Here is a 12,021-nt window from a genome sequence, read left to right on the forward strand (position 1 = left end):
AGTCCAGAGGTTAGGTTACTCTGGGATAACACACAACCTTCTGTCTTAGAGGCCTAACAAAATCAAAGTTTAATTCTCACTCATGCTGAATGGCCAGTGAAGGTTGGTGCATCACTTTAGGCTCTGTCTTGAGACATGCTTCCAGAATCATGGAAGTAGGGAGGAATGAAGTCTGGAGAGTCTTGCACCAGCAATTCAATGCTGTCATATCCATGTCATTACCTCACACATCTCAATGGCCAGAAATACTCACATGGCCTCATTGAAACATAAGGGGGGAGTTCCCATCGTGGCGCAGTGGTTAACGAATCCGACTAGGAACCATGAGGTTGCGGGTTCGGTCCCTGCCCTTGCTCAGTGGGTTAACGATCCGGCGTTGCCGTGAGCTGTGGTGTAGGTTGCAGACGCGGCTCGGATCCCGCGTTGCTGTGGCTCTGGCGTAGGCCGGTGGCTACAGCTCCGATTCAACCCCTAGCCTGGGAACCTCCATATGCCGCGGGAGCGGCCCAAGAAATAGCAACAACAACAACAACAACAAAAAGACAAAAGACAAAAAAAAAAAAAAAAAAAGAAACATGAGGGGGCTAGAGAATTCTGTCTTGTAAAAATGAGAAGAACCAGATATAGTTGAGCCAGAGTAATAATTGTAGTCTGCCCTGTCTTACTGGTCATCAACATTTGGATCAATCTTCTTCACACACAAAATACATTCACACTCACCCCATCCCCAAGGGAGAAAACTCCCAAATTTTACCCAATCATGACATCAAACTCAAAGTGCATGAACTCTAGGTGACATGTACAAGTTTCTATATCAGGTCTGCATGTTACTTCTCTTTATTCAGAGGCCCCCAATATACATAGTGGGACCAGAACAAGATTCCTGCAATCAACTCTCTTGCATTTGGAAAAGGAAAGCATGGGAGACACATAGCAGTCATGGGGTCAAAGCCATTTTGAAATCCCATGGAGTTTTTTAGGCTAGTTTCCACCCCCTGGAAATTCTTCTCTTGCTCCGTGTCCTCATAGCTCCTGGACATTCTTTTTCCACTATTCTCCTGGGCCATACCTAGAATGAACATTCATAACATTTTTCTTGGAGACTGTAAATCTTCCTCACTTGGCATATATACTTCCTATGAATAGTGTTTGGGAACAACGTTTTTAAAGTTTTGAACAGTCCTAATTTCTTTACTTGGGCTAGTGGCTATTAGGTGGTCCAATTCAAAAACTTTAATAGACTTCGTATCTATCCTAGTCTGCTCAGACATGTGCCAATGGCCACACTTACAGTTTTTTGCCGGACTTCTCTTTTTAGAGTAGCTATGATTCTCTGCTTTCTTGGCACCATTTTTCTCTCCCGCTCTTCACTTGTCTGTGTGTACTTTGACTTTATCAGGCCATTTATAGTTTCTTTTCCCTGAGTTAGTTTGGAGTGTCACACTGGTATCACATATGTTATCGCAATTGATACAGAAATTGATATTCTGAAATGGAGTATAACTATAGCCAAAAGGAAAAAAAAAAAAAAAAGACCACAACACAATCTAAAATACAGAGCTTTGACTTAAGGGCTGAGTGGCAAGTAATTGGAAAGTGGTTATTAGAGATTAGAAGGATGGTGATCTGTATTACGTTGTGGGAAAACATTTGGTAAAACTGTCACACATGATAGTTTGGAAGGCAGATAATGTACTTAATTAGCTGGTACTTGTTTTTTTTTTTTTTTTTTTTAAGTGTGAAAATCAAAATTAGTAGCATGATGTCTGAGTGCATTTAACACAGTAAGATAAGAAAGAAATAAGCTTAGGAAAGAATGGGCCCGCTTGATAGCAAGAATAACGGAATGGAGAAAGTCTAGAAATAGAGGATCTTGAAGTGTTGGATGCAAAACACTTCATTCTCAAATGATAAAACTGAGAAAACTTTTTTGAGTAACAAAGACTGTTAAACTCTGCTTTATGACAGGATCAAATCAATGATTCAATCAAGGACAAATTTAGACTGAGGGATCAGAAACAGCTAAGGCTCTAATGACAGCAATGAGCCAGTTAAGTGAATTTTAGGGAGGAGCCATCCAGGCCAAAAGTAGCCTGGAAAATCCCCCTAGGTGGATTCCCTATGGGGAATGTAAATTTTATTCAAAGTGCAGTGGAAAAACAATGATGTGTTCAAACGGGGATCAAGCCTGATTTACATTTTAAAAATATCGTCCTGGGGGTGGTATCCAGAATGAATTGACGGGGAACTAGGCGGAAGGCAGAGTTGATCTAGGGGTGGAGATAAAGTTGGAGAGAGTGTTTGGATTACAGAATGTAATATAAAGAAAAGAAGAGTTAGGGAAGACAAGTGAGTTAGGAATTTAAGCTCTTAGGTGGGTGAGAGTGCTAATTATTTACTGAAGGGAGAAATGGGAGGAAGTTCCTGTTACACTTAACAGGTTTATCAAACATTTGAGTGGGCATATAAATGTAGGAATCTGAATATAAAATAGAAATTAGAGCATTATAGATCTACCTCATTGTTTAAAAATCGTCATAGCCTTTGTGCCATCCACCATATAAGCAATAGTTTAACTGGGTGGATCTCAGTCTTTCTAGAAAAATTATATTACAAGCAACGCACAATTAAAATTTCTGTAGAGTATCTTAGTTCTACTTGTGACCTGTAATTTCAGTTCTGTTCTGAAAGTGGAGCTGATAATTCTAAGAATATATACATTTTTACATTTTTTTGCACTTTACATTTTTGAGAAGGGCCCAAATCCTTAGAAATGTTTGCCCTGTCTACACTTGCAGGAACACTGATTTCGTGGTCAGGTCACTCAGGGTAGCTGTTGTTTTGCTCTCTGTACATCTCTTGCTTGACCAGTGCTTGTTTCACCTGTACCCTATGCACATGACTGAACTCCCTATCTACTTTTCCCAGGCCCTAGCTAGTGACAGCGTATTAAAGGGGCAATGAGGGGTGTGTGCCTCCTTGGTTTCCCTGGTAACTGATGAGCTGAATGAATTCCCCCTATAACTGAAAATCTCTATGCCCCACCCACCAAGACCAAGACTGCCACCAGAGTTGCCACCACACACACACACACACACACACACACACACACACACACACACACACACACACACACCCCGTGGGAGTGTCGCTCCAATGACCTTCCTCAGAGGTGTGAGCTCACCCATCCATTAAACCATTGAAGTCTCTGTTGCTGACTCTGGGCTCTTTTTTTCTATCTTGAAGCTGGGCAAGCACAGGCCTTATAGGCCAGCCCAAAAATTGATGCTTCCTTGCTCTCTGGTTAACACTGAGTAACCGGTAAATTTTACCATACTTTAAAATTTTTACCAATCTAATTGTGTGAAGAAGGGATCCTGTTATGCTTTCAATTTGTATTTCTTAGGAGTGGAATTGAACTTCTGCGTATTAGCCAGCCATTTGCCTTTCTTATTCAGGCTCTCTTTGATTCTGAAGCTATGTATGTGTAGTCCCGTGTCTCTGTAGATGCCAGACTCAGGAATCTAAGCCTGGTGTGGACAGGATGTTGTGTTCTCTCGGCAAGAATCTTGCTCCTTTGGATCCCATGCCCTGCGCACCTGGCCACTCTTGCCAGGCAGGTGCCGAGAGGAGAAACAGGTGCGGTGAGGACACGACTAGGCAGATAACGAAAGTATAGGAAGAAGAATCTGGATTCCACCGCGCATAGGACACACATAGCACCCAGAGAATTCCCGCATTTCTGCCGGGGAATCCCTCTGGCCTCTCTCCAGCGTAGTTTCACAAGTTGAGAAACTACCGAGGGCATCCTGGCAGCAGTCTTCCTAGATCCGGGCTCCCACCCCGATGCTCCGAGGCCGCAGAACTGCTGGGTGGATGGACCGGCCGCCCCTTTCTCACAAAGTTTTCAAATGAGCGGGAACAGAAAACAGGAAACCAAAACCTTCCGGCCGCAGAGAGCGCGCCTCTCCTCAGCCATGGCAAGTTGCTTTTGCTGTGGATTTTGCAGGGCACAGAAGCCCGTGTCCAGTTGCCATGGTCCCCCAGGAAGACGCGGGGCGGGGCGGGGCGGACGAGGGTGAGCGGTGCTGGCTCCCCCGCAAGCAAGCCCCGCCCTGCCTTTCTGCACCTGCCGGAGGTGGGGGTGGCGGGGGTGCGGTGCTGCAGTTCGGGAATTCACTGCAGGCTTTCGAGAGGGGCCAGCTCCAAAAAAAGCCCCGCCTTGGCCACCTTCTGCACCTAACGCTTTAAAGTCGGGGGCACAGCTGCTTCGTCGAGGGGTGGCCTCGCGGCCTGTCTTAGGACTTAGCTGTGGTCCTCCTACGCTACGCGGGACAGGAGCGGAGAAAACTGCCCAGCAATGGACTCCACTGTTTGCTTTTGAAAGGGCCAGTACCCTGGCTCGGCAACTTCTACATGCCACTGGTGAGGCCGAGAAAAAAGGGAGGGAGAAAGAGAGGAAGAAAGGAAAGAAAGAGGAAGGAGAAAAGGAAGGAAGTGACGGAATAGAGGGAGAGTGAGAAGCCAGAAAGGATTTGAGCCAAGGACACAAGTTGGGAAAGCATCCTGATGCCTTGTCTGCATGAGCGAGAATTCTCTCCTGTGGCCTTAATTCTTTGTCTAGACACAAAGGGCTCGGTGTTGTCACCATCTGTGCCGCCTAGCAAGAACAGTTAGCAAATTTCAGATGTAGCTCTCCATGTTCTTAACATCAAGCGCTTGAAAACAGTGACAGAGCCTTCAATTCCTGGTCAGAAAGGATAGGGTCCCGGAAATGCCAAAGCTTTGGTGAGATGCAAATGCGATTTTGTTTGCCGGTGGCGGTAAAGACGACGCGAATGAAAATAAATAATTGATTTTAAGAAAAGAAATATAACCGTATTGAATGAGTTTAGTTTTTTCTCCCAAGTGCTTTACTTACAAAAATAAGCTCACAGTTTTCCTTTATGTCTTTTTGCTATCTGATATGAAGGTCGAAGGTAAAATATATCATTGATATGGGGGAAATGCTTTTGGCCAAGATGCTACTCTTGTTTCAAAATCCTGTACTGCTAACTCTTGAAAGGCGTCTGAGGCATCGGGATCCCGAGATATCTTTTTCTTCTTAATTGTGGATAGAAAGGTAAAGTTTCTTTGATGTCAAAGATAACTATAGTCACTTTAATAAAGAAATATGGCATTGGGATTGATTGAGGACAGAGGCGGGGTAGGTTTCCTGAGTTTAAATTGATTAAAGTTTTTCTTTGACACTGATGTAGAACAAAAAGGAAGCTAATTCACTGTCTACTTACCCACTGAGGTTGGTGTGGACTGTGGGGACCAGACATTGCATAGTAAATCAAGAAAGATCTCTTATGGAACAAAATTTCCTGAAAGTTTGAAAATCTGTCTTTTTTTTTTTTTTTTTTCCTTTTTTGGAGCTATTTTGGTATAAGTACATCTTACCACTTGGGGCTAGGATGGTGAAACACATTTATCTATTTTTACTGTTTCCTATGCACTCTAGTTCTCCTTGATTATTTTAAGGAAGTGTTTTCCTCCATTAAAGGTAACTTCCGTAACAAATAGTCAAACAATGAAAAACAGGTAAAAGAGCTCACTGAGAATTATTCACACACTCTTCACTTTGAGCTTAGAAAGGAAACATTTATTTTGGAAGGAAAGTAGAAAAGAACTATTAAGTTGGCCTGTGAACAACTAAGTTTGAGGTATGTTCAGGTACTGGTTAATTTTTCTAAAACACACATCAATGTTATAGGATCTTCTTCTGACATGTCCTTATGAGGTTAATAAGGCAAAAATTTAGGTAATAAATCTCAGCAATAGTAACAATAATGTCTGCTGCCTCCCTTTACTGAGCAGTGGTGATGCCATGTGTGATCTTTATAAAGATTATCTAATTTAATTCTTGTGACTAGCTTTCATCATAGGCATTGCCATCCTCACGTTGTAGGGGAAGAAACCAGGATGCGAAGAGGTTAAAACATTTGTCTGAAGTCATCCAGCTGGCAAGAAATGGGGCTGGAGGTAAGCCCAGTCTGATTACAAAGATAATATCTAGGTATAAAACTTTGAAAAAAGTCTCACTAAACTCTGAGGAAACCTCACTTTCTCTGTAACCCCACATTTTTAGAAAAGAGAGGTAGCTTTAATTGTAATGTATAAACAAATTGGACCATTATTATGCCACTGGCAATTTCTTTTCTCTTTTCTTTTTTTTCAGAGCCACCCCTGCAGCACATGGAAGTTCCCAGGATAGGGGTGGGATCAGAGCTGCAGCTGAGGCCTGCACCACAGCCACAGCAACACAGGATCTGAACTGTATCTGTGACCTACATCACAGCTCGTGGCAATGACAGATCCTTAACCCACTGAGCAGGGCCAGGGATCAAACCTGCATTCTCATGGGTACTAGTCAGGTTCGTTTCCTCTGAGCCACAACTGGAACTCTGGCAATATCTTAAACATTTACAAAGTTTGTGTTTACTCCAAATAGAATGCTGGAAAATTGATTTGAGAAGCTGCTTAGATGGAAAGTATTTCTTTTTTTTTTTTTTTTTTTTTTTTTTTTTTTTGCCTTTTTGTTATTTCTTGGGCCGCTCCCGCGGCATATGGAGGTTCCCAGGCTAGGGGTCGAATCGGAGCTGTAGCCACCAGCCTACGCCAGAGCCACAGCAACGCGGGATCCGAGCCGCGTCTGCAACCTACACCACAGCTCACGGCAACGCCGGATCGTTAACCCACTGAGCAAGTGCAGGGACCGAACCCGCAATCTCATGGTTCCTAGTCGGATTCGTTAACAACTGCGCCACGACGGGAACTCCAGTATTTCTTTTTCTTTGTTTCTTTTTAGGGCCACACCTGCTGCATATGGAAGTTGCTGGGCTAGGGGTAGAGTAGGATCTGCAGCTGCCAGCCTACACCACAGTCACAGCCACTCGGGATCTGAGCCACATCTGTGACCTACACCACAGCTTGTTCCTTAACCCACTGAACAAAGCCAGGGATCAAACCCATGTCCTCATGGATACCAGTCAGGTTTGTTACCGCTGAGCCACAATGGAAACTCACAGATGATAAGTATTTCTAATGCAGGTAGTCAGAAATACTTACTTGACTGAATTCCATTGGTTCAAGCCTACTGGCCATTTTTACTTTTGTTTACTAAGCCTAACTAAGTGCTCACATAAAATGTTGGTTATGTTGGAATTATGAAGGAAGTATTGTGTCTGTTTTATAATTGTATTCTTCAAGAAATAGCATTTCAGGAATGAGCTCGTGAATGAAGAGATAACAGCAAACACTTACTTGCCAGGCATAGTTTCAAGTGCATTACATATCTTCATTCAGTCCTGACAGCAAGCAACCTTGTGAGGTGAGTGCTGTCTTTATCCCCCTTTCACAGATGAGGAAACTGAAGCCTGGTGATGTAATATAACTTACTGATACTCTTAGTTACTGAACTGTTCTTCCTGCCATAGTCTACCACAGTTCCACTCAGACGATTGAGAAATGTTTCCTTAAAGATGACAGGAAGATCTGAAAATTCTTTACTGAAGAAGGGAAGCCAGACCAAGTCATTTGGTTGGCTATGATTGCCCTGCGTGTAACTTTAGATTAATCCAATTTTAAGTATCCGAGGCACTGCAGAGACCCTTCCAGGATAATAAAATGTATACATCTTGCTCATCTCAAAGTAAACATGATTCTGATTATTTGAACTATTATCAGTAGACAAGCATATGAAAAATTTCTATGCTTTCATTTTTCTTAGCCATCTAAATCCCAAAAATGTAAATGCTTTAGATTTCTTTGTATTATTTCATTACTGTATGACTAAACTTTTTGTCATGGGAAACTTCTGTTCATATCAAGTGCCCAATAAAGTATCTTTAAAAAGGTGTTTGATTTTCATGTTGCTTCATGGGATTTGTCAGTCTGAGTCCAGTCAGAAGAGAGAAGGCATGAAATAACATGAACAGGGAAAGTTCAATATAAAGAGTTGTTAACTATAACAGGGGATTGGGATAATGAGGGATTGGCTAGAAGTAGAACTCTACTAAATATAGAAATAAAAGCTATAAGGAGTAGTTTAGATAGAGCATCCAAGGAGGAAACCACCTCTTCCCTCCCCCTCCCCACCAGATCTGAGATCTAGACTTTGCCAGAGGGTTTGTGCCAGGGGATCTTGCTGGAAACTCTTGGTCTAGGGTACTGGAGGAATCTGTTCAGAGGAGGTGTCTCACCAGGGGCCCCACCGTTACAACGTGCCCAAAGGGGTTGCCAGGGTGAGCTGCTAGCCAGTGTGTACTAACAGATGCTGAGTGCTTGGGAGGCCTCATGTGTGCCGGCTGGACGCTGGAACAGCTGAGCCTGCTGCACGAGCCTAAAGCCTAACCTTGGAGAAGCTGCGGGTGCTGAAGAAGCTGGGTGTGGGGGAAGCATCCTCGGCAGAGCAGCTGCATTCTGAGGAGCCTGCCAGTTGAACGCACTGTAGTTGGAAGGACGCTTTGTCCCGTAACGCCTCTCCAGCGCCCTCTACTGAGAAAGCTTGATATTCTGTTTGCTACAAAGGAAACCTATTTAAAGGGCCCATACTTATTTTTACTGAGTAAACATGTAGGATGAATTTAAAGCTGCGTCAATAAACTAACTGGCAGGGATATATTTGCCACCGACCAAGGCTTTCATTATTACCACTAATTTATTTATTTATTTTTATTTTTGTCTTTTTAGGGCCGCACCTGTGGCATATGGAAGTTCCCAGGCTAGGCATCGAATCCGAGCAACAGCTGCGGGCGCCACGGGCCGATCCCAGCCTCGTCTGCGACCTATACCACCGCTCACTGTCAATGCCAGATCCTTAACACTCTGAACGTGGCCAGGGATTGAACCTTCGTACTCATGGATGCTAGTCAGATTTGTTTCCGTTGAGCCAGGACGGGAACTTCCTATTACTGCAAATTTAATATCAGTAGAATAGTCTTTCAACAAAAAGCTGAATCAGGAGAGTGAGGCTCATTCCTCAATTGGATAAAGTGTTAATTGGCTTTCAGGTATGAATATAGCATCTTCTACTTGAGAAGATAATGTGTTTCAGGCGTGGTTTTACATATTGTTGTCCACTTTAAAGTTTATTTAACGGCATTTTCTTTGTAATATGCTAGTTGTTTAACCAATTTCTATCCTTAATAAAAAACTGACATTTTTATTTTTAAAGTAGTAGTAGTGATTTTTAATTAAAATTTGTATTTGAAGTTTACTGATGCCCAGGAAAATAATGTGAATTCTATCCTGTTGTCAAGCCTAAACCCTGTTGTGTGTCTGCCATTGGGAGAAAAACCTATCATTTAATTAGATAATAACTTGATATTTTTCGAAGAGCCTGCAGGTGGTGAAGAGAGCCATTATCAAGTTAAAAAAGAAGATGTGGGGGTTTTAGCTCACAAGGAATAAAGCAGAAGAAGAGTGGGAGAAAGGACTCTGAGGTGTGTGGATAAGAAACTCATTCAGGGATTTATTTTTTTGAGCTTATCCTCTGGGTTCTGGAGACAACAGTTGGATGTAAGACAGAGATGTTCCTGACTCCTTAGACGTCATTGTCCAGTCTGGCAGAGAAGGTAGGCAGACAGGCATTACAATAGGGCTTGCTCTATAAGTACTTGGGGGTACAGATGGGTGATTAATTTCTAGCTAGGATATGTTAGTTATTTACCAATTATTAGCATAATTCTCACAGAAAAAAGGTAGCAATCATGTATTAAAGTTTTATTTCCCATATTATTGAGGAGGAGTCTAGCAGAATGACAAAACTGGTTCAAAAGAACATAAGAAATGGAATTTAAAAAGTCAATAGGAGGAGTTCCTGTCGTGGCACAGTGGTTAACGAATCCGACTGGGAACCATGAGGTTGCGGGTTCGATCCCTGCCCTTGCTCAGTGGGTTAAGGATCTGGCATTGCCGTGAGCTGTGGTGTAGGTTGCAGACACAGCTCGGATCCCGAGTTGCTGTGGCTGTGGCGTAGGCCGGCGGCTACACCTCCGATTAGACCCCTAGTCTGGGAACCTCCATATGTCTCTGGAGCGGCCCTAGAAAAGGCAAATAAAAATTAAAATAAATAAAATAAAAAAAAGAAAAACTCAATAGGAAAAAGCATGTTAGTAAAAATTCCTAAATTAGAAGCCAACTGGTGAATGTGCTATGATGGCGTAAAACTGATTTGGGAGGTTATTTTCTCTGTTGGACGGAAAAGAAAATAATCACACTTCAGCACCTTTTTAAGAAGTTAAACTTCTAATTTTACAGAGGTGTAAAATGTCATTGCCCTCATAAATTGTGATATTAAGTGAAAAGCACTTACATTCCTCAAAAGAGATGACCCACTAGTGAGCTTGTTAGAGCTTGCTTGGCATGACATTAAAAGGTCATGGAATTATTTTGTGTGTTATTTCTGTGTTTGAGTCATGTTCTTTAACAGGTTGTTAGAAGCTCCCAAAGGCAGAGAGCCTATGGATGGATACTAGCCCAATGACGGGATAAGGAGGGAGGGCAATTCAGTGCTTGGTTTGGTAGATGAATGCCAAGTTTAGGGATGGCTGAATTTTGACAGCTTAGTTTTTACAATTTTTAACTGAGGGACAAGCTTCCTTGGATTCTTCAATAGGAAACTCACACAAAGGTGTAGAGGGAAGGGGACATGGAAATGTCCTTGTGAATTTCTCCATATAAACCATGTTAGTGATAGTGTATGGAGTTCCTAAAAAACAGTGATTTAAGGGACATAACTATCCTGCCAAGATTTCATTACTCTAGGACCATTTCTTGGTATACATACTGGCTTAGGAAACTTGTGGAAACTCTTTTCCACATTCTCCATACACCCCTTCTCTCTCATTTTCACCTCTTCTGAGGAGACGTAGCGGTCTCCTTGAGGACAGGACTTTTGTCTTTTTTCTACTTTATATATCCCCTGTTTAAAACAGAGTGCCTGGCCCATAGTCAGTGTTCCACAAATATTTATGGCATACATGAACGGATTTTGTGCTTCTCACAGAATTTAGTACAGGGCTTTGCACTGAAACCAGCATCTTATAATGGTATGTTCCTTGGAAATTTCTCTCTTTTTATACAGTTTTCTTTTTTGCCACCATCCTAAAACTAATATTAATCTCTTATTCTCTCTTTAGAATGTGTCCTCATTTCTTACTTGTTATCATTTTCTCCAGTGTAGGAAATTCTGGCAAGACAGACTTTAGCAATTTGGCCAGTTCTTGCTCTGGGAGGAAGCTACGGGGCATGTCCCCTGAATTCCTTCCATTTGCTTAGTTCCTGATTAGGTTTTACCAGTGAGATAAAAGTCCTTTGTGATTTAATGTGATAGTTATGAAGATTCACTAGGTCTGTCTATGCCGCTGTCTGGTTTTTGTCAGCTATAGGAGGTGACTGAGGAATCCTCAATTTGTATAAGCCATCTACTCATTAGTGCTTGAGATATTAAAACATTTATTCAGAAGAAAATACTATATAGCATGTGTAAGTGTGTTAAGATTATCCTGCAGTTAACATATTTCTGACAATGCTGAGAAAAGCAGTAGAAATAGAATACGCCTCCTTTTTTTTAATATAATGATTTTCATTTTTTTCATTAAAACTAGTTTACAGTGTTCTGTCAGTTTTCTACTGTACAACGTGGTGACCCAGTTTCACATACAAATATACATTCTTAAATATGCCTCCTTTTGATTTTTCTTTGAAATTTAGTGTTGGAGGAAATTAGTCTGATAAATATTTTACTGATTCAGAACAGATACGATAAGGGGATTATCTTAAAGAATAGGGACTTTCAGGGAGTGCGTAGGAAGAGGGATCTAGAATATTTAAAAAATTCTTTTTGTTGTTGGAGAAATTTGTTTAAAATAAGTGATCTCATGAGGGAAATAAAAAGATAAAATATAAAAATGGTAGTGTTTTCCAGGGATGTAGCTGCAAGAAGCAACTTGCTCCTGGTGAAGATAGATGTTT

General features: G+C 41.9%; 1 long non-coding RNA gene across 1 annotated transcript; it reads left to right on the forward strand.

The window, feature by feature from the left end:
- The first annotated feature begins 2,608 nt into the window (after positions 1-2,608).
- Positions 2,609-7,899, forward strand: LOC146395730 (uncharacterized). Its single transcript, XR_014829044.1, has 2 exons — positions 2,609-6,536; positions 6,827-7,899. It is a non-coding gene; the product is annotated as an uncharacterized LOC146395730 (long non-coding RNA).
- Positions 7,900-12,021: the final 4,122 nt, after the last annotated feature.

This window comes from Sus scrofa, chromosome 15, assembly GCF_054392235.1.
Source record: "Sus scrofa isolate SSC_HxYL_T2T_F1_AM1 chromosome 15, Sscrofa_HxYL_maternal_Yorkshire_Landrace_v2.0, whole genome shotgun sequence".
NCBI classification, from domain to species: Eukaryota; Metazoa; Chordata; class Mammalia; order Artiodactyla; family Suidae; genus Sus; species Sus scrofa.